General features: G+C 38.7%; 1 protein-coding gene and 1 pseudogene across 2 annotated transcripts in view; one reads left to right on the forward strand and one right to left on the reverse strand.

Moving 5' to 3' along the window:
• The window catches only part of ZSWIM5 (zinc finger SWIM-type containing 5), a 214,023-nt gene that overhangs the window by 16,494 nt on the left and 172,242 nt on the right, over nt 1–25,287 (forward strand). The gene's annotated exons all lie outside the window — the stretch shown is intronic.
• On the reverse strand, nt 14,096–14,374 carry LOC123953227 (annotated as a pseudogene).

A 25,287-nucleotide genomic window follows, 5' to 3' on the forward strand; every position in this document is an offset into this window, starting at 1 on the left:
ACTTTACTCAAATCACTTGAGGAGCTTTGGTAAAATACAGATTGTGTGCTTCCATCCTTGGAAATTATAGTTAAGTAAGATTGGAATGGGATCCAGGAATTTCTATTTTTGATAAGCTGTCCAGGTTTAAATGTTTGGGAACCATTGCTCCATAGCATTTAGTACAGTGATTTACATAGAATGTGCTTAGTAGTGTTGTTTAAAATTTTTTTTTTTTCTTTTTTTTTACAGATAGAGAGAGAGAGAGAGAGAGATTACAAGTAGGCAGAGCAGCAGCCAGAGAGGGGAGGAAGCAGGCTCCCTGCCAAGCAGAGAGCCCGATACGGGGCTCGATCCCAGAGACCCTGAGATCATGACCTGAGCTGAAGGCAGAGGCTTAACCCACTGAGCCACCCAGGCTCCCCAGTAGTGTTGTTTAAATTGATATATTGATTGACTTATACAGTACCTTGTTTCAAATCATGTTTGAAACTTGTGGGTCAAATCGATTTAAACAGACTGGATTCAGGAAAGAGTTACATGAAAAGTCATTAAGCTCAGTAATACTAAAATTTGCTGATGTTAGGAAAATCACCAGTATCTATCCTTTTGTTGTTTTATTTTTTTAAATTATTTTTTATTTTTTAAAAACTTTATTCATTTATTTGAGAGTGAGCACGGGGCAAAGGGAGAGGGAGAGAGAAAATCTCAAGCAGCCTCCCCAACTGAGTGTGGAGGCCAATACAGGGCTGGATCCCATGACTTTGAGATCTTGACCTGAGTCAAAATCAAGAGGACGCTTAAGGGATTGAGCCACCCAGGCACCCCCTTTGTTGTTTTTATTTTTATTTTTTTATTTTATTTTATTTTTTTTTAAAGATTTTATTTATTTATTTGAAAGACAGAAATTACAAGTAGGCAGAGAGAAAGAGGAGGAAGCAGGCTCCCAGCCGAGCAGAGAGCCCCATGCGGGGCTCGATCCCAGGACTCTGGGATCATGACCCGAGCCGAAGGCAGAGGCTTTAACCCACTGAGCCACCCAGGCGCCCCCCCTTTGTTGTTTTTAAATGCTAGTTCTTAATGTATTTACCCAAAATAATTCTCTACATTTTAATAGGTATGTAAGTTTTTGAAAAAGCATTGACAAATTTAAAAGGATTTGAACAGAACTGTTAAGTTATCTCTGTCAAGAGGAAGGGGAATGAGTGGTGACCAAGAGGAAATTTAGTTAATCTGTATTGCTTGAATCATTTTATGATGACAACCTATTTGTGTATTTCTTATATAATATAATTAAAATAAGTAATAGATAATGTGATTTTTTGTTGCTTTTTTTTGTTAACCATTTTTAGCCTTTTAAGTTAACATGATTTAGAGAAATGTTATCTTTCTTTTTATAAACCTCGTTTAGGTCAGGGGATTCTTAACTGGGCATCTATAAATAGCTTTTAGAGATCCATGAATTCTTTTTAGATTTTACAAATGGTTATGGAAAATCCCCCCCCCCCCCCCCGCCCCTGGCTTTTTAAAGTTTATCTATTTGGGACACCTGGGTGGCTCAGTCAATTAAGTGTCTGTCTGCTTTTGGCTCAAGTCATGATCCCAGGGTACTGGGATTGAGTCCCACATTGGGCTCCTTGCTCAGAGGGGAGCCTGCTTCTTCCTTTGTCTGTTGCTCCTCCTGCTTGTGCCCCCCGCACCCTTGTCTCTCTGACAAATAAAATCTTTAAATTTTTTTTTAGAGAGAGTGCGGGGGTGGAAGGGCAAATGGAGAGGGAGAGAGAGAATATCAAGCAGACTCCCCATTGAGCGTGGAGCCCAAAGCAAGGCTGGCTCCCACGACCCTGAAATCACAACCTGAGCCAAAATTAAGTCAGATGCTTAACTGACTGAGCCACCCAGGTGCCCCTAGATATGGACATTTTCGAAGAAGACGGTTGGTAACTTTCATTGTTCATAATATCCCTCAAGGGGATCCATGACTCAAGTAAGTTCAAGTGGTTCCAAAGTAAGGAACCACTAATTGTTTATGTAGAAGAATCTGCTTTATTTGATAAAAATTCTGTGATTAATTCTTCAGTTGCCTTTGAGCCCTGATGTATGTAATATGGGTGAATGTGAGTTAATAACTTTTTTTATTCTACCCATTTTCAGATTATGAATAGAATAGTTTATTTTCCTAAAGATTAACATGGCTCTACTATTGCTACTTCTACTAGTTAAATATTTCGGTTTCCATATCTCTGACATATTCATCTTTTTCTACTCCTTTCTAATGCTGCTGTATTAAGTTACTTTTTTGTTTGTTTGTTTCAATAGGATGATGGCTTGGTATTATTATACTACAGACAGCTGAATTTTAATGATTTGCGCTTGCTGAAATGAAGTAATATCCTAAGAGGTTACTGAACAGAGAAGCTATAGCTACTTTATGGAATTGGTTTTTTTTAGATTATATTTCCTGGGAAGCAGACTCTGAGCTGGAGATTGGCTTGCAGGATGTTTACTGAGGAGCCACACTTGTAATGGAGTAAGGGATGCAAGATTTGGAGGGCAGAGAGACTGAACTAATGGAATTGCCTCAGAGACTTTAGTCAATCCTTTTGGGATCTCTGGAGCTAGTATGATATTTAAGAGTTATTTGGAATTGGATGTGGGCTGACCTGAGGGGAGGGGGCATAACCTTCGATGGGGCAGTTTCTGTGGTAAAGATGAGATGAAACTAGTTTCCCTTTCCATCTTTGGGGAGTGCTTTCAGCAGATGGTTTCCACCTGTCACCTGGTTCAGATTTGCCTACAGCTACAGAGAGCTGCTTTACCTAAGATCACAATTTTCTAGGGACAGCTTGCAAATGCCAAACAAGGCTGGGTAAAAAGGTCCAGTTATTTTAGTCTAAAATGGAGGGGTGCCTGGGTGGCTCAGTAGGTTAAAGCCTCTGCCTTCGGCTCAGGTCATGATCTCAGGGTCCTGGGATCGAGCCCCACGTCGGGGCTTTCTGCTCAGCAGGGAGCCTGCTTCCTTTCCTCTCTCTCTGCCTGCCTCTCTGCCTACTTGTGATCTCTGTCTGTCAAATGAATAAATAAAATCTTTTAAAAAAATAATAATAAAATGGAGCTCCCTGAGAAGCAGTACTTGCTGTGAGAGCTGTACCTGATTGTCAGGCCTGCATTGTAGTTTGACTTCTTAGTCCTGCTTCTGCTGCCTTTCCTTCATAGGTATTGATTTCTGTTAAGTATCTTGCATCTTAAACTCCCATCTCAGTGCCTGCTTTCAGAGAACTTAATCCCTGATGCTTTGGTTGAGGGAAGTTTGTTGAGGAGGATTTAGTTGTGAGCTGCTAGGATCCTGGAGTTGGAGGAACACTCCAGGCAGTTAGAGGAATGAATGCCTTGGTCTTGAAGGGAGTGTCTGGTCACTGCACTCCTTGTACCTCTTGTATTCGTTTCATGTAGTGAATTCACACTGTGTGGGAACAACTTCTTGGCATTCTGTTTGGCTTCTTTTTCTGAGAACTCACAATAGTAAGGTTAGTGGACTAATGAATTACAACCACTGCCACTACAGCTTGTCCCTAGATCACACTGATACTTACTGTCTCCCTCTAATCTCCATTCTAGATTCTTGGCCAATATCTCCACTTGTCTAGATGGCATATCAGATGGGTGACTATCATGAGTGAAGGGTGTGAGCCTTGTTACCATGCCTTTTTAAGGCCTTGACCACTGTACTTGCTCATTTATCGTCACAGTTGGGCAGGGAAATACCAAGAGATACCCCAGTGACAATCCAGGGGCTAAATGTCATCTGTTCCTTTATGCTACTTTTCTTCGTGTTGGTGACTCTATTTTATTTCATAAATACCATATGTTGCTAAGGTAGCATATTATGTGATTAAAATCAGGTCTGTTATTTTGGTTTTACAGATCAAATATTACATTGAATTTACTTTATTAATGTTTCTTTGATATAGTATCAGGGTGCTAATTGCAGAGGTTTATAGATTGTCACCTCTTGTGTTGTCCCTTGCACATATTATTAATATATTGTCAGGATAATTAGCAACAAAAGAACTCACACAACCAAAATCTTAAGTTTTTATTTCTAGTATTTTAGCATCATTTTATTTAGAACTTTATTTAGTAGTGAGTGCTTTTCTAACACCTACTCCCCATTACCTATTTACTTACAGATTAGAATTGAAAAATTATGGAGGAGTTGGAGTATAATTTACTGCAGTTTTATAGCCTTATGATAAACATGCCATTTTTAGCGAACCATCAAGACAAGATCACATTGCTAACTTGTGATAAGGAAGGCAACTAGTAAGTAACAAGTAGCATTGCTAACCTTAGTAAGGAAGCTTTAAGCCTCATGGGTGCCTGATGAGGCCTTGAAGACAAAAGTGTCAGCAGTGTCCTTGAGAAGACTCAGTATTTTGGAACTGGGGGCTCTCACAGCAGGCTTTCTGTCTTTTTTTCCTTCACACTTTTAGTAAGATATAATTCACATACCACATGACTAACCATTTATTTTATTTTAAAATTTTAAAAAAGATTTTATTTATTTATTTGATGGAGAGATAGAGACCACAAGTAGGCAGAGCAGCAGGCAGAGGGAAATGGAGAAGCAGACTCTGCTGAGCAGGAAGCCTGACACAGGGCTTGATCCCAGGACGCTGGGATCATAACCTGAACCAAAGGCAGATACTTAACTGACTGAGCCACCCATGAGCCCCACGATTCACCTATTTAAAGTGTAAAATTAAATTAAATTAAATGGTTTTTAGTATATTTTGTGATGTGGGCTGCCATCACCAGTCAATTTTAGAATATTTTTATCATCTCAGAAAAAAACTCTATACCCTTTAATATCACTTTCCAATCCCCACCTCACCCCTAGCCCTAAACAAATACTACTTTCTATCTCCTATGCCTGTTGTGGAGATATCATATAAATAGAATTATATAATGTGTAGTTTTTTATGACTGGCTTCTTTAACTCAGCATAAGGTTTTCAAGGTTCATATGTGTTGTAACATGGATCAGTATTTCATTCCTTTTTATGGCCAAATAATACTCCATCACATGGATATACTATATTCTGGTTATCTATTCACTAGTTGTTATACTTTTTTTTTTTTTTAAGATTTAATTTTTAAGTAATCTCTACATCCAACTCAGGACTTAAGCTTACAACCCCGAGATCAAGAGTCACATGCTGCACTGAGTCAGCCAAGTCCCCAGTTGTTATATTTTTGAGTTTCCCTTTTTGTTATAATGGTGCCGTGTACATTCATGTATAAACTTTTGTGTGGACATGTTTTAATTTCTCTTGGGAATAGAATTGTTGGGTCATATGATAACTGTATGTTTAACTTTTTGAGGGACTGCCAAGCTGTTTTCCTAAGTGGACTACCATTTTACAATCCCACCAGCAATATATGAGGGTTCTAGCTTCTCTATATCTTTGCAACACTTGTTATTATCATATCTTTTTTTATTATCGCTATCAAGTGGAGGTGGAGCAGTATTCCATTGTGGCTGGTTTAGATTTGCTTTTCATTTCCCTGATGACAAACGATGTTCAGTACCCTTTCATGTGCTTAATGATCATTGGTATATTTTCTTTGGGAAATGACTATTCAGATTCTTTGCTTATTTTTATTTTATTTTTTAAGAGATTTTATTTATTTGAGAGTGAGAGAAAGAGAGAGAGCATGAGTAGGGGGAGAAGAAGAGGAGGAGGGATAAGCAGACTCCCTGTTGAGCAGGGAGCCTGACACTGGGGCTTGATCCCAGGATTCTGAGATCATGACCTGAGCCAAAGTCAGATGCTTAACCAACTGGGCTACTCTGGCACCTTGCCCAGTTTTAAAGTGGATTATTTGTCTTTTTATTGTTGAGTTGTAAGAGTTTATTACTTATTTTATAGATACTAGTCCCTTTTCAGATATGCAAACGTACTTTACTGGTTTTTTTTTTTTCCTTTTTTTAAAAGATTTATGCCTGAGGGAGGGGGAGGGAGGGGGAAAGAGGAGGGAGGGAGATCTTCAGGGAGACTCCCTGCTGAGTGCAGAGCCCCATGCACATCTCAGTCTCACTACCCTGAGATCACTGAAATCACGACCTGAGCTGAAACCAAGAGTCTGATGCTTAACCGACTGTACCACCCAAGTGTCCCTCCCTATTTTTTTGAGTTATCTTTTCAGTTTACTGGTAATACTTTTTGAACCACAAAAAATTTTAATTTTGATGATATATAGTTTACCTTTTTTTTTCTTTTGTTGCTTAGTTTTTGATAGCATGTCTAAGAAACCATTGCTTAACACAAGGTCATGAAGATTTACTCCTATGTTTTCCTTGAAGAGTTTTACAGTTTTAGCTCCACTTTGAGTTGATTTTTATATATGGTGTTGGAAAGGTTTTGAACTTCATTCTTTTTGTGTGTGGCTATCCAGTTGTCCCAGCTTCATTTGTATAAAAGACTGTTCTTTCTCCATTGAATAGCTTTGGCCCGGGCCGCCTGGGTGGCTCAGCGGGTTAAAGCCTCTGCCTTCGGCTCAGGTCATGATCCCAGGGTCCTGGGATCAAGCCCCACATCGGGCTCTCTGCTCCGCAGGGAGCCTGCTTCCTCCTCTCTCTCTGCCTGCCTCTCTGCCTGGTTGTGATTTCTCTCTGTCAAATAAATAAAACATTTAAAAATAAAAAAAATTTAAAAAAATAGCTTTGGCCCTCCTGTTGAAAATTAGTTGACTGTAGATGGGTTTATTTCTGGACTCTTAGTTCTATTCTGTTAATCTGTGTGTCTGTCTTTATGCCAGTAATACACTGTCTTGATTACTGTTGCTCCATGTAAGTTTTCAAATTGAGAAGTTTGAGTTTCCTACTTTGTTCTTTTTCTTTTTGCAGTTTTACTGAGATAATTGACATATACTACAGTGCAAATTTAAGGTGTACAATGTGCTGATTTGTTACACATGTATATTGCAAAGCATTTACCACAGTGGAGTTAGTTAACACATACTTTACCTCACCCAATTAACATTTTGTTATTGTGATGGTGAGAACATTAAAGCTGTACTATCATAACAACTTTCAAATATACTGTACAATATTGTTTAACTATGATCATCATGATGTACATTAGATTCCTGGAACTTATTCATCTTATAACTGAAGGTTTGTAGCCTTTGACTGATTTCCCCATGTCCCCCACCTGAGCCCTTAGGAAGTACCATTCTGTTTTCTGTTTCTACGGTTTGGTATTTTTATTTTTTATTTATCTTACTTAAAGATTTTATTTTTAAGTAATCTCTACACCCAATGTGGGGCTCAAACACACAACTCCGAGACCAAAAGCTGCATGCATGCTCTACTGACTGAGCCAGTAAGACACCCTTCTATGAGTTTGCTGTTTTTAGATTCCATATAAAAGTGAGATCACACAGGGGTGCCTGGATGGCTCAGTCAGAAGAGTATGTGACTCTTGATCTCAGGGTCATAAGTTTGAGCCCCACATTGGGTGTAGAGGTTACTTTAAAAAAAGAAATAAACTTAAAAAAAAAAAAGTGAGATCATACAGTATTTGTCTTTTTCTGTCTGACTTATTTTACCTAAAATAATGCCCTCATGGCCCATGTTGTCACACATGGTAGGATTTCCTTTATTTATGACTGAACGATATTCTTTCATATATAGGTACACAGACCACATTTTCTTTATTCATTCATACCTTGATGGACACTTAGGTTGTTTCCACATCTTGGCTACTGTAAAATGCTGCAGTGAACATGGGAGAGCAGATATTTCTTTCAGATAGTGATTTCATTCCTCTGAGTTCCAGAAGTAGGATTGCTGGGTCAGATAGTAGGTAGTTCAGTTTCTAATTTTTTAGTGAACCTTCATACTGTTCTCCTAGAGGCTATACCAATTTACATTCTTACCAGTGGTGCACCAGAGTTTCCTTTTTCCATATCCTTGATAGCATTTGTTATGTCTCTCTCTCTCTTTTAAATAATAGCTGTTCTTTTATTTATTTATTTACTTATTTATAAAGATTTTATTTATTTGTTTGACAGAGAGAGAGCACAAGTAGGCAGAGCAGCAGGCAAAGGGTGAGGGAGAAGCAATCTCTCCACTGAGCAGGGAAGCCCGATGAGGGGCTTGGTCCCAGAATCCTGAGATGATGACCTGAGCTGAAGGCTTAACCCTTAACCAACTGAGCCACCCAGGCACCCCTAGCCATTCCTTTTTTTTTTTTTTTAATTTAAAAAAGATTTTATTTATTTGAGAGAGAGAGTGCGAGCGAGCATGAGGGAGAGGTAGAGGGAGAAGCAGGCTCCTTGCCAAGCAAGGAACTTGATGCAGGGCTCGATTCCAGGACCCTAAAATCATGACCTGAGCTGAAGACAGCCACTTAACTGACTGAGGCACTCAGGCACTTCTTGATAATAGCCATTCTAGCAGATGTGAGATGATATCTCATGGTGATTTTGATTTACATTTCCCTGATGAAGTTGAGCTCTTTTTCATGTACTTTTGGTCGTTTGTGTGTCTTCATTGGAACATGTCTGTTCATTTCCTCTCCCCATTTTTTAAAAACTGGATTGTTGGGGCACCTGGGTGGCTCAGTGGGTTAAAGCCTCTGCCTTCGGCTCAGGTCATGATCCCAGGGTCCTGGGATCGAGCCCCGCATCCGGCTCTTTGCTCTGCGAGGAGCCTGCTTTCCCTTCTCTCTCTGCCTGCCTCTCTGCCTACTTGTAATCTCTGTCACATAAATAAATAAAATCTTTTTAAAAAAAACTGGATTGTGTGTTTTTCTGCTATTCAGGTGTATGAGCTCCTTATATATTTTGGATATTAACAGCTTATCTGATACATAGTTTGCAAATATTCTGTCCTATTCTATAGGTTGCCTTTTCATTTTGTTGATTTTCTTTTGCTGTGCAGAGCATTTTAGTTTACTTATTTTTGCTTTTGTGTTTGTATTTTTGGTATCCAAAAGATCATGCCAAGAACTATGTCAAAGAGCTTTTTCCATAAATAAATAAATATATTTTTCTTTTTTATTTATTTTTTTAAAGATTATTTATTTATTTATTTGATAGAGGAGAGGTCACAAGTAGGCAGAGAGGCAGGTAGAGACAGAGAGGGAAGCAGACTCCCTGCTGAGCAGGGAACCCTATGCAGGACTCCATCCTAAGACCCTGAGATCGTGACCTGAGCTAAAGGCAGAGGCTCCAACCCTCTGAGCCACCCAGTCACTCCTTTTTTTCTTTTTTAAAGTAGGCTCTATGCCCAGTGTGGAGCCCATTGTGGGGCTTGAACTCATGACCCGAGCCGAGATCAAGAGTTAGATGCTTAACTGACTGAACCACCCAGGTGACCCTCCCTGTATTTTCCTCTAGGAGTTTTATGGGTTTGGGTCTTATGTGTAATTTCTTTAATTCATTTTGAGTTAATTTTTGTAAGTGGTATAAGATAGGTATCCAGTTTTTCTTTTGCATGTGAATAGCCAGTTTTCCCAACACCATTATTAAAGAGACTGTCCTTTCCCCATTGAATATGTTTGGCTCCCTTGTCAAATATTAGTTGACCATATATGCGTGGGTTTATTTCTGGCTTCTCGATTCAGTTCCATTGGTCTGTTTTTATGTTATACCATACTGTTTTGGTTACTGGTTTTCTTGTTTTTCAAGATTGTTTCAACTGTTCTGGTTCCTTTAAGTTTTCATATGAATATTAGGATCAGCTTGTCAATTTTTGCAAAAAGTCAGCTGGGATTTTAATTGGGATTGTGTTGAATCTGTAGATATATTTGTGTAAGTGGTATTGTCATTTGTATTAGTTGTCTGTTGCTGCTTAACAAATACCACAAACTATATTGGCTTAAGGCAACACAGTTTTAATAATTTATAGTTCTGGAGGTTAGAAATATGAAATTTGTCTTGTTAGGCAAAAATCAAGTTGTTGGTCAAGTGTCCATTGATAGATAAATGGATGAAAAAGATGTAGTAAATATATAAAATAGAATATTATTCATCCATAAAAAATGCAGTCTTGCCTTTTGCAACATGGATGGACCTAGAGGAGATTATGTTACATGAAATAAGTCAAAGAAAAATACCAAATGATTTCACTGATATGTGGAATCTAAAAAACAAAACAAACAACATACCAAACAGATTCTTTTTTTTTTTTTTTTAAAGATTTTATTTATTTATTTGACAGACAGAGATCACAAGTAGGCAGAGAGGCAGGCAGAGAGAGAGAGGAGGAAGCAGGCTGTCCGCAGAGCAGAGAGCCTGATGCGGGGCTCGATCCCAGAACCCTGGGATCATGACCTGAGCCGAAGGCAGAGGCTTTAACCCACTGAGCCACCCAGGCGCCCCCCAAACAGATTCTTAAATACAGAGAACAAACTGGTAGTTGCCAGAGGGGAGGTATATGGAGGGATAGGCAAAATAGATAAAGGGGATTAAGAGTTACAGACTTCCAGTTATAAAATAAATAAATCATGGAGATGAAAATTATAGGGAACATAGTAATATTGTAATAATATTATATGGTGACAGACGGTGACTATACTTATTGTAGTGAACTTTGAGTAATGAATAGAATTGTTGAATCAATGTGTTGTATACCTGAAACTATTGTAACATTGTATGTTAATTATACTTCAATTAAAAGAAAAAGATGTTAGTGGAGTTGTGTCCCATCTGGAGGTTCTAGGGGGAAATCACTTTCCATGGCTTTTTCCAGCTTCTAAAAGCCACCTACATTCCTTGGCTCATGACTCTTTCCTCCATTTTCATAGCGTATCACTGCAACCTCTGCTTCCAACCTCTGCCTCTGACTTTAAGCCTCTTGCCTCCCTATTACAAGGATTCTGTGATTACATTGGGCCCACTCAGATAATCTGCACATTAAAAAAAAAAAAAAGATTTTATTTATTTATTTGAGAGGAAGGGGGGGAAGGGGGGAAGAGAGAGAGAGAGAGAGAGCGAGCAAGCACCTGCACACACTAGAGCAGGGGGAGGGATAGAAGCAGGCTCTCCGCTGAGCAAGGAGCCCTATGTGGGGCTTGATCCTGGGACACTGGGATCATGACCTTAGCTGAAGGCAGACGCTTAACTGACTGAGCCACCCAGACACCTGGATAATCTGCACATTTTAAGAACCTTAATTTAATCATATCTGCATAGTCTCTTTTACCAGATTCTGGGGATTAGGACGTGGACATGGACATATTTGAGTTGAGGGCATTATTCTGTCTACCATACCATTTTAACAGTGTCTGGTCTTCTGATTCATGAACACTGGATCTTTTCCCATTTACTTGGGTCCTCTTTAACTTCTTTCAAAAATGTTTTATACTCAGAACAGTACAAATCCCATACTTTCTTGGTTGAATTTATTCCTAAGTATTTTATTCTTTTTTATGCTATTATAAATGGAATTATTTTTTTAAAATATTTTTTATTTATTTGAGAGAGAGAGCACATGAGCGGGGGTAGGGGGAGGCAGAGAGAGAAGGACAAGTGGGCAGGGAAGCCCCATGTGGGGCTCAATCCCAGGATCCCAGGATCATGACCTGAGCCAAAGGCAGACGCTTAACTGACTGAACTAACCAGGCGCCCCAGTGGAATTGTTTTCTTGATTTCATTTCTAGGTTATTCATTGCTAGTGTGTTTAAATATAATTGATTTTTATATAAATAGATCTTGTACCAACCTTGTTGAACTCATTTATTAGTTCTGTCAGTAGAGATCATTTTTTTTCTTTCCAATCTGGAACGTGTGGTCCTTATTTTTGCAGGTCACAAAACTCAGTGTTGTTAGTTCCATAGAATGCATTGGACTAAGGGAGATTTCTTGCTTTTCAGTGAACTTGGAAATGCTTCTTTTTTAAAAAAAATTAACGTATAATGTGTTATTTGCCCCAGGGGTACAGGTCTGTGAATCATTGGGCTTACACATTTCATGGCACTCACCATAGCATAATCCCTCCCCAATGTCTGTCACCCAGCCACCCTATCCCTACCCCCCAACCCCCAGCAACCCTCAGTCTGTTTCATGAGATTAGGAGTCTCTTATGGTTTGTCTCCCTCCCGATCCCATCTTGTTTCACTTTTTCCCTCCCTGCCTCCCCCTGCCTCTCAAATTCCTCATATCAGAGAGATCATATGATAATTGTCTTTCTCTGATTGACTTATTTTGCTCAGCATAACACCCTCTAGTTCCATCCACATCGTTGCAAATGGCAAGATTTCATTTCTTTTGATGGCTGCATAGTATTCTATTGTATATATATACCACATCTTCTTTATCCATTCATCTGTTGATGGACATCTAAGTTCTTTGGCTAGTTAGGCTAGTGTGGACGTTGCTGCTATAAACATTCGGGTGCACGTCCCCCTTTGGATCACTACGTTTTTATCTTTAGGGTAAATATCCAGTAGTGCGATTGCTGGGTTGTAGGGTAGCTGTATTTTCAACATTTTGAGGAACATCCATACTGTTTTCCAGAGTGACTGCACCAGCTTGCATTCCCACCAAGAGTGTAGGAGGGTTCCCCCTTCTTCGCATCCTCCTCAGCATCAGTCATTCCCTAACTTGTTAATTTTAGCCAATCTGACTGGGTGAGGTGGTATCTCATTGTGGTTTTGATTTGTATTTCCCTGAGGTCGAGTGATGTGGAGCACTTTTTCATGTGTCTGTTGGCCATCTGGATGTCTTCTTTGCAGAAATGTCTGTTCATGTCTTCTACCCATTTCTTGATTGGAATATTTGTTCTTTGGGTGTTGAGTTTAATAAGTTCTTTATAGATTTTGGATACTAGCCCTTTATCGATACGTCATTTGCAAATATCTTCTCCCATTCTGTCAGTTGTCTTTTGGTTTTATTGACTGTTTCCTTTGCTGTGCAGAAGCTTTTGATCTTGATGAAGTCCCAGTAGTTCATTTTTGCCCTTGCTTCCCTTGCCTTTGGCGATGTTCCTAGGAAGAAGTTGCTGCAGCTGAGGTCAAAGAGGTTGCTGCCTGTGTTCTCCTCAAAGAGTTTGATGGATTCCTGTCTCACATTGAGGTCCTTCATCCATTTTGAATCTAATTTTCATGTGTGGTGTAAGGAAATGGTCCAGTTTCATGTTTCTGCATGTGGCTATCCAATTTTCCCAGCACCATTTGTTGAAGAGACTGTCTTTTTTCCATTGGACATTCTTTCCTGCTTTGTCAAAGATTAGTTGGCCATAGAGTTGAGGGTCTATTTCTGGGCTTTCTATTCTATTCCATTGATCTATGTGTCTGTTTTTGTGCCAGTACCATACTGTCTTGATGATGACAGCTTTGTAATAGAGCTTGAAGTCTGGAATGGTCTTAAGTGTTCTTACCCCTCATATACATGTATACAAATGGTAATTATATGATGTGATGAATATATTAATTAACTTGAAAATGGCAAGCATTTCACAATGTATATATATATTAAATCATATTGTACATCTTAAAAAATCACATTTTATGCTGCTTAAATATATAGAATTTTTATTAGTCAATCATACTTCAGTAAAGCTGGGAAAAATGTGTTCCTCCCTCCAAAAAATTCTTTGAAATGTACTTGCAGCTTTTTTGCAAGTGTGAGATTGTTTCAACATAAAAAGAAATACGATAATTAATCTTGTATGAATTTTATTTAATAATAAGTGCTTCCCCATTATCTAGTTACTTTGAGCTGCTCAAGAGAATATTTTTTGTAGTCGTGGAAATAAAAAATAGAGCATGAGGAATATAGTCAGAGGTATTGCAGTAACATTGTATGGGGACAGATGGCAGCTATGCTTGTGCTAAGCATAGCATGATGTATAGACTTAATCAAACTACTGTGTTGTACACCTGAAATGAATGTAACATTGTGTGTCAACTATAGTTGATTCAATTAAAAAAAAAGAATATTTTTTTGTTTCTTAGCTTATAATTCAAATCTCCAAAGATATTTGAAAAAGAATTACTTGTTAATGTTTTAGTTTCATTTCATGTTCATTTTGTTTTTATTTATTTATTTATTACATAAATTAACCCGTTTATTATAGGCTAGCAATGTTTCAAACGGTGGCGCTTCTACTGGTCTTTCAACCCCTTCAGTCTTCTGATGGCAGACTTTACTGTGACAGCAGACGTGGTGTTGTAGATCCAGGCACCACCAACGACGGTTTTCATGTGGGAGCCGCAATGCCAGATCCCCACAGCTCATCTTTTCATCTTGGTTTTGCCACAGAAGGAGCAAGTGTACTTGGTGTGCTGGCTCATCTCAGTCTTCTTCACCATCTTCCTGAGGGAGGCACCATAATGGGTCCTGTATTTGCCCACGATTCCGACCTTCTTGGTCCGTTTAGCCATGTCACCGCAAACTAGGTCTGAGCCCAGAGAGCTCATGTTTATTTTAAAGGTTAATTTATCAACAGTACAAACTCATCATTCATTTTAAGTAATAGTTGGTTATTTCTTATTCAAATTATAAGCTAAATTTTTAAAAGATTTTGTTTATTTGGCAGAGAGAGAGTACAAGCACAAGCACGGGGAATGGCAGAGGGAGAGGGAGAAGCAGGCTCCCCACTGAGTAGAGAGCATGATTGGGGCTTGATCTCAGGACTCTGGGATCATGACCTGAGCTAAAGGCAGGCACTTAACTGACTGAACCACCCAGGCAACCCTAAATTTTAAGTTTTTGTGTCTTTCCTGGATGTATGAATTTATAGTCTTCTAACTTACATATGTATCTATTTTCCCCTCCCTCTCTAGAGAGATAGCACAAGAGTGTGTGAGCTGGGAGGAGGGGCTGAGGGAGGGGGATAGAGAGAATCCTAAGCAGGCTCCACACCCAGCATGGAGCCCAACACAGGGCTCAATCTCACGACCCTGAGATTATGACCTGAGATGAAATCAAGAGTCAGGCAAATGACTGAGCCACCCAGGCACCCCAGTCTTCTAATTTTTTAGTTTTGTGAATATTGGCATTTAATGTAATCTCACTTTTTTGCCTAACAGTGGCAACAACAACAATATTAATAGCTAATACACAGTGAACATTTACTGTGTACTAGCACTGTGCTAGGTCTTCAAGATGTTTTAAGTTAACTCTTTTTTTTTTTTTTTTAAAGAGAGAATGCATGCAGGGGCCACATCGGAGGGGGCGAGCAGAGAGAGACTCTTAAGTAGGCTCCACGACCAGTGTGTAGAGCCCATGTGGTACTTGATCTTATGACCCTGAGATCATGACTTGAGCCAAAATCAAGAGTCAGATGCTTGGCCAACTGTGCCAGACAGGTGCCCCTTAATTTAACTCTTAAAACAATCTTCTAATAAATGAAACAAGATGGGATCAGGAGGGAGACAAACCATAAGTAACTCTTAATCTCACAAAACAAACTGAGGGTTGCTGGGGGGAGGGAGGTCGGGAGAGGGGGTGGGGTTATGGACATTGGGGAGGGTATGTGCTATGATGAGTGCTGTGAAGTGTGTAAATCTGGCGATTCACAGACCTGTACCCTTGGGGATAAAAATACATTATATGTTTATTAAAAAAAAAAACAAAACAAAACAAAACAAAAAACCCCAGTCTTCTGAGGTATGTACTGGTATGATCCCAATTTTACAGATGAGGATATAAGGCCCACATAAGCAGCTCATGAAAGTTCCCATAACTGGTTAAGTGGTGGAGCTGAGGTTAGAACCCAGGCAATCTGATGCCTGGGTTTAAGATCTTAATCATTATGCTATATTCAATTATATATATAGTGAAAAATAAAACAAGCAGTTTAAATCCAAAGAGTGATTGAGAAGGGGGAAAAAGTCAGTTAAACGAAGACAGTATATATTGAAATTATGTTCCCTTTGCTGTCCATAAACAAGAAAATTCAGGCATAGATTTTATATAGTGCATGACAAATCTTTTTTTTTTTTTTTTAAGATTTTATTTATTTATTTGACAGAGAGAGATCACAAGTAGGCAGAGAGGCAGGCAGAGAGAGTGAGAGGGAAGCAGGCTCCCTGCCGAGCAGAGAGCCCGATGTGGGACTCGATCCCAGGACCCTGAGATCATGACCTGAGCCGAAGGCAGCGGCTTAAACCACTGAGCCACCCAGGCGCCCCGCATGACAAATCTTTATTGCCTTTAATAACACACAATCTTGCCTTCTATATTATATCACATATTTAATGTGCAGACCTTTTAAAAAAAACTAGGTGGTGTTGTACTAGAACCGTAACTCTACTGTTGAGCCCAATACATTAAATTCATATAATCACAGACCTATTATGTATTCATATAAATTGGATGGTTATAATTTTAATACAAGGAAATAATTCACTTTGCAGTGTAGATAGAAGAATCAAACAGGTAACTTCATAAATGGAGAATATGTTATTGATTTTATTCACTTTATCTTTATTTGGCTTTATGATTTACCCATAGCAATTTAAATATTCTCAGTCTTTCTTGTGTTACAGAATTTGTTAGAAAGCAATAGGTTTTTACAGAGGATGAAAAGAGGCAGAACATTTGAAAGTTTTACTGAGGAGTGGTTTATAAAACTAACTTTTTTTTAAAAAAGATTTTATTTATTTGACAGAGAGAGAGACAGTGAGAGAGGGAACACAAGCAGTGTGGGAGAGGGAGAAGCAGGCTTCCTGCAGAACAGGGAGCCTGATGGGGGGGCTCGATCCCAGGACCCTGGCATCATGATCTGAGCCGAAGGCAGGTGCTTAACCAACTGAGCCAAACAGGTGCCCCTATAAAACTAACTTTAAGAATGATTTGGATGGCAGTTGTAATCTAAATATGTGGCTCTTTTGCTAACTGCTCCAAACCCTGTGATTCTAGAAAGGTTATAAGGTCACATTGTGGGAGAAAAAAATGTGCAGCAGTTTTTGTAGCTCCTTTTATGGGAGGATAGTTTCCCCCAGAGTTCAGCTGTAGGAGATAATGTACCTGAAGGGCCTTGTTAAAATATACAGTTCTGGACTGATATAATAGTGAATTTTCTAAGATCATATCTGGTGAATTTGCTGCAGAACTGTACATTAGCATTTTTTTCAGTTTTCTGAATAGTAAAATATTTCATTTTTTAATAATATATTTTGTTTTTAGCTCACTGCTCTAAGAGTATATTTGGAGTACCAAATTGGCACTCACTTCTTCAGTTATATTCTGTTCCCTTTAGCCAACATATTTGCTACTTATTTACAACTGAATTTTGTCTTCTTTTTTTGAGCAGATTAATTTTGGGGGAAGGAAAATACAATTATTAATATCTGTCAACAGATATGGTCAAAACAAAGTATATGAGCAGAACCTGAACAGGATCCTGTTGGTCCAGCATCACAACCATTTGAGCTACATTTTGGCTCAATCATTGAATGGATCATCTTTTCTTTCTTTCTTTTTCTTTTTTTTTTTGAACATTATATCTGAGTCTACACCTATGAGCATTCTTTTTTTTTTTAAAATATTTTATTTATTTATTTGACAGAGAGAGAGGTCACAAGTAGGCAGAGAGGCAGGCAGAGAGAGAGGGAGAAACAGGCTCCCCACTGAGCAGAGAGCCCGATGCGGGGCTCGATCCCAGGACCCTGAGATCATGACCTGAGCCGAAGGCAGAGGCTTAACTCACTGAGCCACCCAGGCGCCCCCTCTAATATCTTTTGCCTTTATGAAAAGATTATAGATACCATTGGATTTCCAAATAATTGTGTAAGATTTTGCTAACATAATTGCTAGCCAGTAGGTTAAATAACTTTTGAAGTGTATTTGTTGAATTACTCTTAATAACCGAAAATTGGTTACAGTGATTTAATGCTCCATACAGTATTCCCTCAGCTTTTTTCTAGATATAGTATTGGTTAATGTTCATTCTCACAAAGCCCCTTAGATCATGTTTATATCCTTTTAATTATACTTTTGTGCGTTTGTGATTCTTTTGGGGTTATGGAATATAATAATATGAAATATCATTCTATCTTATGAGAACAGACTGAACTATTTCCATAAGAAGTGTAGCAGTCAGCAGAGCTGCAGCAAGAGAGGCTTTCACACTTCTGATAGACTGTGAAACTGTTCAGTGGATTTTGGTTTGAGAGACAATATCCATTTTAAGTTAATCTTTGTGAGATACGTTATTGTAGACAATTCAATTGACTTTCTACCCTTAGAACAAAGAAATACCACACATTAATTTTTTCAACATAAAATTAAATTGTTTCTTTAAAGGGATTTTCGCAAGCCAGGAGGAGAGGCAGAGGGAGAAGCAAACTCCTCACTAAGCAGGGATCCTGATGCGGGGCATGATCCCAGGACTCTGGGATCATGACCTGAGCGGAAGGCAGATGCTTAACCGACTGAGCCACCCAGGCGCCCCAACATAAAATTAATTTTTGAGTCTTAGTTGCTGTGGTATAATCCTGGAGCTTGTTGAAAAAGCAACAGAGGAAGGTATTTGGCATTTTATTAAAAAAATTTTTTTTTAACAAAGCTTGATTATAGGGAATTGAAAATGTATATGCAGGAACATGGGAGATTCTGGAAGCCAACGTAGAGTAGTTGTGTTTCATTGGCAGAATTTTTCAGTAAATGATATAACGGTTAATTGAATAAATCCTTGTGTTGTAATTTCTTAGTTCTACACTACACTGTTAAGTGTTTTTTTCCCCCCAAAATTACATTTAGAGTAGATATGACAAATGAGTGATTTCTAAAAAAAAAACCCAGATTGCTGTGTTGTAAGTTAAATTAAATACTTTTTAATAATCATATGAAATAATGTAAATTTGATACTATGCTAAATATTGGTAGTTCTCCAAACATTTTTTTTTTAACATTTTATTTATTTGACAGAGAGAAATCACAACTAGGCAGAGAGGCAGGCAGAGAGAGAGGAGGAAGCAGGCTCCCCGCGGAGCAGAGAGCCCGATGTGGGGCTCGATCCCAGGACCCTGGGATCATGACCTGAGCCGAAGGCAGAGGCTTTAACCCACTGAGCCACCCAGGCGCCCTCCAAACATTTTTTTAAAAAAATATTTTATTTATTTGACAGAGATCACAAGTAGGCAGAGAGGCAGGCAGAGAGAGAGGGGGAGGCAGGCTCCTTGCTGAGCAGAGAGCCAAATGCAGGGCTCGATCCCAGGATCCTGAGATCATGACCTGAGCTGAAGGCTGAGGCTTAACCCACTGAGCCACCCAGGCACCCCTCTCCAATCATCTTTAATTTAATAAGTTATTTCATGGCCTTTGTTTGAGTGTATAAGATGCCTTTCTAGGGGCACCTGGGTGGCTCAGTGGGTTAAAGCCTCTGCCTTCTGCTCAGGTCATGATCCCAGGGTCCTGGGATCGAGCCCCACGTCGGGCTCTCTGCTCTGCGGAGAGCCTGCTTCCTCCTCTCTCTCTGCCTGCCTCTCTGCCTAGTTGTGATTTCTCTCTGTCAAATAAATTAAAAAAAAAAAAAAAAAAAAGATGCCTTTCTAAAATTAAAACTGTCTTCTAATTTATGTAGCTGCCTATTCTTAGGACTTCAATATTTACTTCCCAAATGTGATTCACTGTGTTTCTGAATGAGGTGGGAGGGATTATTATTAATTCCATTACTGTGGAGGATTCAAAAAGAATTATATTTTAAAGTAGCTTAAACAGCTTGGTTTTTTTTTTTTTTTAAAGATTTCATTTATTTATTTGACAGAGAGAGATCACAAGTAAGCAGAGAGGCAGGCAGAGAGAGTGAGAGGGAAGCAGGTTCCCTGCCGAGCAGAGAGCCCGATGTGGGACTCGATCCCAGGACCCCGAGATCATGACCTTAGCCGAAGGCAGCGGCTTAAACCACTGAGCCACCCAGGCGCCCTTCAGCTTGGTTTTATTTTAAAAATTACATACTAATTAATTACAACAGTATATCAAAGTTCAGAGAAAAAGGTAAAAATCATCTGAGCATTTTTCCAGACAGCCTTATCACCATACAGGCACAGAAATATATGCATATAATTTTATCTAAATAGGCTCGTAATAGTATGTACAACCTTTGTGTTGTTTTAGATCATTTGTTTGAATGAAATAAATAGTTTACATACACATACACATAGATATTGCTGAGTTTTAGTATTTCATCAATTTAGAGTACTAATGTTATCTTTGGGAAGATTTAAAAATTTCTAGTGCTTATATGTATTACAGGTTTTGTTAAGTTTTTTTTATTCACTACATACTGTGCATTAGGATTTGTGTTGTGGGTGCGCCTGGGTGGCTCAGTGGGTGAAGACTTTGGGCTCAGGTCATGATCCTAGGGTCCTGGGATCCAGCCCCACATCGGGCTCTCTGCTCAGAAGGGAGCCTGCTTCCTCCTCTCTCTCTGCCTGCCTCTCTGCCTACTTGTGATCTCTGTCAAATAAATAAATAAAATCTTAAAAAAAAAAGATTTGTGTTGTGGGAAATGCTTAAAGTATTCAGCTCCTATCACTTAATACAGATTATCAGTACAGTAGAACTTTTCTCATTCATTTATTCATTCAGTAATAAGAGTTGAATTAGTTGAGACTGTATATTAAGCTTGTAATGTGGGCTGAACTGTGATAGGCAATAGGGATATAAAGACAGAATGATTTGGATTTGTTGATGGTAGGGAACAGTTGGAGGTACCTGATGAGAAAAGTTACACAAAATATATGAGGAAAGAATCTGGCAGTTCTGTGTCATTAGAGTCAAATAAAAAAGACAGTGTAGCCTGGTGATAAGATTAGGGCTCACATTCCAACTGTTTGTTTCACTTACTAGTTTCGTGGTCTTGACTAATTCCTTTAGGTGAAAACATTCTTTTCTCTGGTATGAGGCCATAATATCTACTTTTTCCAGTTGTTGTTAGGACATTGAAAGTTACTATATACTAAGCTTTGTGCTAACTGCACTCATTTATATGTTTTCCTACTTACTTGTATGGTTGGATTTGAAGGAGAGGTAGAGAAATTCTTCAGATGCTGGTGGGGTGGGGAAGTGAATGTAAGAAGGACGTTCCAACCAGAAGGAACTAAATATACAGCTTTCAAGTGTAAAAGGATGTGTAAAAGAACATGATGTTTGAGAAATGATGAGCATATGTGTGAAGGCAAAGCATAGAGAGATGAGAGTTGAAAGTGGAAATTTAACTTGTACTCAGATGATCGAGAGTCTGTCTTTCTAAGCAGTTTGGGCCTTCTCCTGTAAAGCAGGTTGTGCAAATTCAGTTGTTCCTTGGGAACCAAACAGTTAAGGTAAATGAGTGAATTGGACTGGGTAAGGACTCTGGTAAACTCTGGGAAATCTCAGATCATATATGCACTGCCCTACCTAGGTATTCTCTCTCCTGCTCCAGCTGAGTTTTGCTATGTGCAGATTTGGGCCCAGTATTGCTAAATTTTCTAATTTTTTAAAATGAAACCAGGTATCTGTATTTTTAGTGTGAAATCTTCCTGTGTTCAAAACACCTATGTATGGGGGGGGAATCCTACATCTTTATTCAATCCATCAATTTATGGCTTCTGCTATAGAGAGCTGGAAAGCCATACTAGCTTTTTAAAATAAGAAGGGTAATTGGGGGGCACCTGGGTGGCTTAGTTGTTAAGCGTCTACCTTTGGCTTAGGTCATGATTCCAGGGTCCTGGGATCGAGCTCCACATCAGGCTCCCTGATCAGCAGGAAGCCTGCTTCTCCCTCTCCTACTCCCTCCACTTGTGTTCCCTCTCTGTGTCTCTCTCTATCAAAGAAATACATAAAAATCTTACAAAAGTGGGGGGGAGGTTAATTGACATGGCCAGATTTGATTTTGAAAAGATTATTCTCATCTCAGTGTGGAGGGAGATTGGGTTGGTTAGAATAATGAATTAACACAGAATGGCACAGAATGTAACAGAAAATGTGAGTGAAAAGGAGGGGCTAACCTAAGGCAGTGGCATTAGGGCTAGAAGAAAAGATGAATTGAAGTCAGAATTTCAGTGCAGTGCTTCCGTGTATTTACCCTTTCATGGACTGTTGTGGATTTATTGTTTGGAAAGGTTTATGTCTTACAAGCAAACTGTATTTATTAGCAATCATATTACCATAAAATTTAATTGTCACTTACAGGTTCCTATAGGCACAAGATGACTAGTGCATACAACTTGAGTTGTGCAATTCTAGTTCATAGTAAACAAAACAAAACAAAAACAAAACAAAACAAAAAAAAACCCCCAAAACGTGAAAAATCCAAATCCTGAAATTGTAATTAGCCTTTGTAGCCTTACTATAAGTATAACCACAATAGGGAAAAGTGAATGTGTACAATTCCTAATTACTACTCAAATTAAATCTAGCTAAAAAAGGAAATATAAATTAGTTTGACAGGCCGTATTATACTCTGAATGAGAATACACATCTTCTAAACAATTCATTGTATTAGTCTCAAACATTTTGGTCTCATGACCCCTTTATGCTGTTAAAAATTACTGAGGACTCCCACAGAACATTTGCTCATGTGGGTCATTTCTATCAATATTTACCATATTAGAAATAAAAATTTAAATAAGGGGTCTGCTTTGGAGTTAGAGCTCTCCAAGTGTCATTTATTTATTTATTTAAGACTTTACTTTTTATTTGACAGATAGAACACAAGTAGGCAGAGAGGCAGACAGAGGGAGAGGGAGAACTACAGGCTCACCGCTGAGCAGAGAGCCTGACTTGGGGCTTGATCCCAGGACCCTGGGATCATGACATGAGCTGAACGCAGCCGCTTAACTGACTGAGCCACCCAGGCGCCCCAGAAAGTGTCATTTAAGCTGAGATCTGAAGAACGCAAAATATAAAACCTGTCAGTGTTTCCAGTCAGTTTAGGAAATGAATCATTATCATTTCTCAGTATCTCTCTAACTTGGAAAATGTGAAGCCCAGACTAGTCTCAGAAACTTAAGCTTGATTAGCATACTTTAGCAACAACAGTAATAACTAATATTTACTGATGACTTACTATATTAAAAACTGGTAATGATAGCAATGATATTAAAAACTGGTAATGATAGCAATGATATAAACTACACAATATGATTATTATTTTACAAATGAAAGAAGTGAGATTTGAAGAGTTAAATAACTTGACTATTAAATTATGGGGACAGAACTTAGATCCACAACCTGAAATTTTTATAAGAACAAATAAAATAGGAATGGCAAACAATAAGCAAGTTCTGCACTATATAATAAGTCTTATTTTTAGTAATTACTTTAACTTGCACTAACTTATTTATAGTAAATTATTGGTATAACTCAGAGTATTATTGATATGTTGAAATTATTCCTAAAAATCCTTTTGTGTTAAACCTATTTTTTTTAAAGATTTTATTTGTCTGAGAGATGGGGGGAAGAGAATACATGCACAGTGGGAGAGGGCAGAGAGGAGCAGAGGGAGGTGGGAAAGAGAGAGAGGGAGATAATTTCCAGTGGATTCCATGCTGAGCACGAGCCCAATGTGTGGCTTGATCCCACAACCTGAGATTGTGACCTGAGCCCAAACCAAGAGTCCAATGTTTAATGGACTAAGTCACCCAGGTGTCCCTGGGTTAAACCTGTTTTTATGTGAATTTTTATAAGAGGTGAAATACTACTAACTGGTATAGGCAGGAGTCAGTACAGTTGTATTTGCAATGCCATGTCATTTAAATATTCCATGTGGTATAGCAGATACTGTTAGCACAACACAATTTGGGTTTTTCACCTTTTTCTTTACTGTTTCACCTCCAGATGAATTTCATTTGATTCGACTACTTTTAGATTCAGTTTTATTTTGAGTATGTTACTGAACTCGAATAAAGGAAAAATATATTACTCTTTTCCCAGGAGCCCTTATTCTCTATGTCTTCCACAATTACCATGATTTTTACTGTTGTGAAAATTCAAATTTTTATAGTTTGCAGTGTAAAAATTGCCACTCAGCTCTTTAAGGCAGCAACTGCCATAGTATCATAGAACTTAAATCAAAGAAGGATTTTAATTTTTTTGAAGAATTTATTTATTTATTTGACAGAGAGACACAGCCAGAGAGGGAACACAAGCAGGGGGAGTAGGAGAAGGAGAAGCAGGCTCCGTACTGAGCAGGGAGCCCAATGCAGGGCTTGATCCCAGGACCCTGGAATCATGACCTAAGCCAAAGGCAGATGCTTAATGACTGAGTCACCCAGGCACCCTGAAAACATTTTATATGCCAGATACATTAAAGCCCATTGTCTAAATCACCGTAACAACCCTGTAAAGGTATTATCTCTATTTTACAGGTGGGAAAAAATGCCTCTCCCCAGATTAAATACCTTATTCACATTCCAACAGCTAGTTTTAGATAGAGCCAGGATTTAAACCCAAGCGTATTTGATTTCAAAGGGATTTCAAAGTTCTGTCACATTACTTAAAAACTGTAAGCAGTTCGGTCAATAAATACTTGTCACTTGGGAGATAACATTTGCCAAACATGTTTGACAAAAGATTGGTATTTAAGATATATAAAGAACCTTTTCAACTCTGTAATAACAAGATAACTCTATAATAACAAGACCCAACATGATACGGGCAAAAGGTGTAAATAAACACATCATGAAAGTTTATATACAAATAAAGTTTATATACAAATGGCTAATGAACAGGGTCACCTGGGTGGCACAGTGAGTTAAGTGTCCGACTCTTGGTTTCAGCTCAGGTTGTGATCTCAGCCTTGTGAGATCAAGCCCTAAGTTGGCTCCATGTTCAGTGCCTGGTTTGCTTGAGATTCTCTCCCTCTCCCTCTACCCCTGCCCCTGCCCGTGCTCCTCTCTTTTTCTCACTCTTTCTTGCAAATAAAATAAATAAAATCTTTTTTAAAAACCCAAGTGACTAATGAAGACATTAAAAAAATACTCAACATCATTAATCATCAGTGAAATGAAAACTAAAACCACAGTGAGATGTTACCAAATTCTTGTCAGCATGGCTAAAATTAAAAAGCCAAATATTGGCAAGGATGTGGAACAATCCCAAGTCTTATACATTGTTATTGGGAATATAAAATGTTATAACTGTTTTGGGAAAAGGTCTACACATTCATCTATGCTATGATCCAGAAATTCTACTCAAGTATTTACTTAAGATAAATGAAAGCACATTTCAACAGTGTCAACAAAAAACCTTGTACAAGGGGGCGCCTGGGTGGCTCAGTGGGTTAAAGCCTCTGCCTTCGGCTCAGGTCATGATTCCAGGGTTCTGGGGTCGAGCCCCGCATCAGGCTCTCTGCTCAGCAGGGAGC

The sequence above is a fragment of the Meles meles genome, chromosome 1, assembly GCF_922984935.1.
Source record: "Meles meles chromosome 1, mMelMel3.1 paternal haplotype, whole genome shotgun sequence".
In the NCBI taxonomy this organism is placed as follows: Eukaryota; Metazoa; Chordata; class Mammalia; order Carnivora; family Mustelidae; genus Meles; species Meles meles.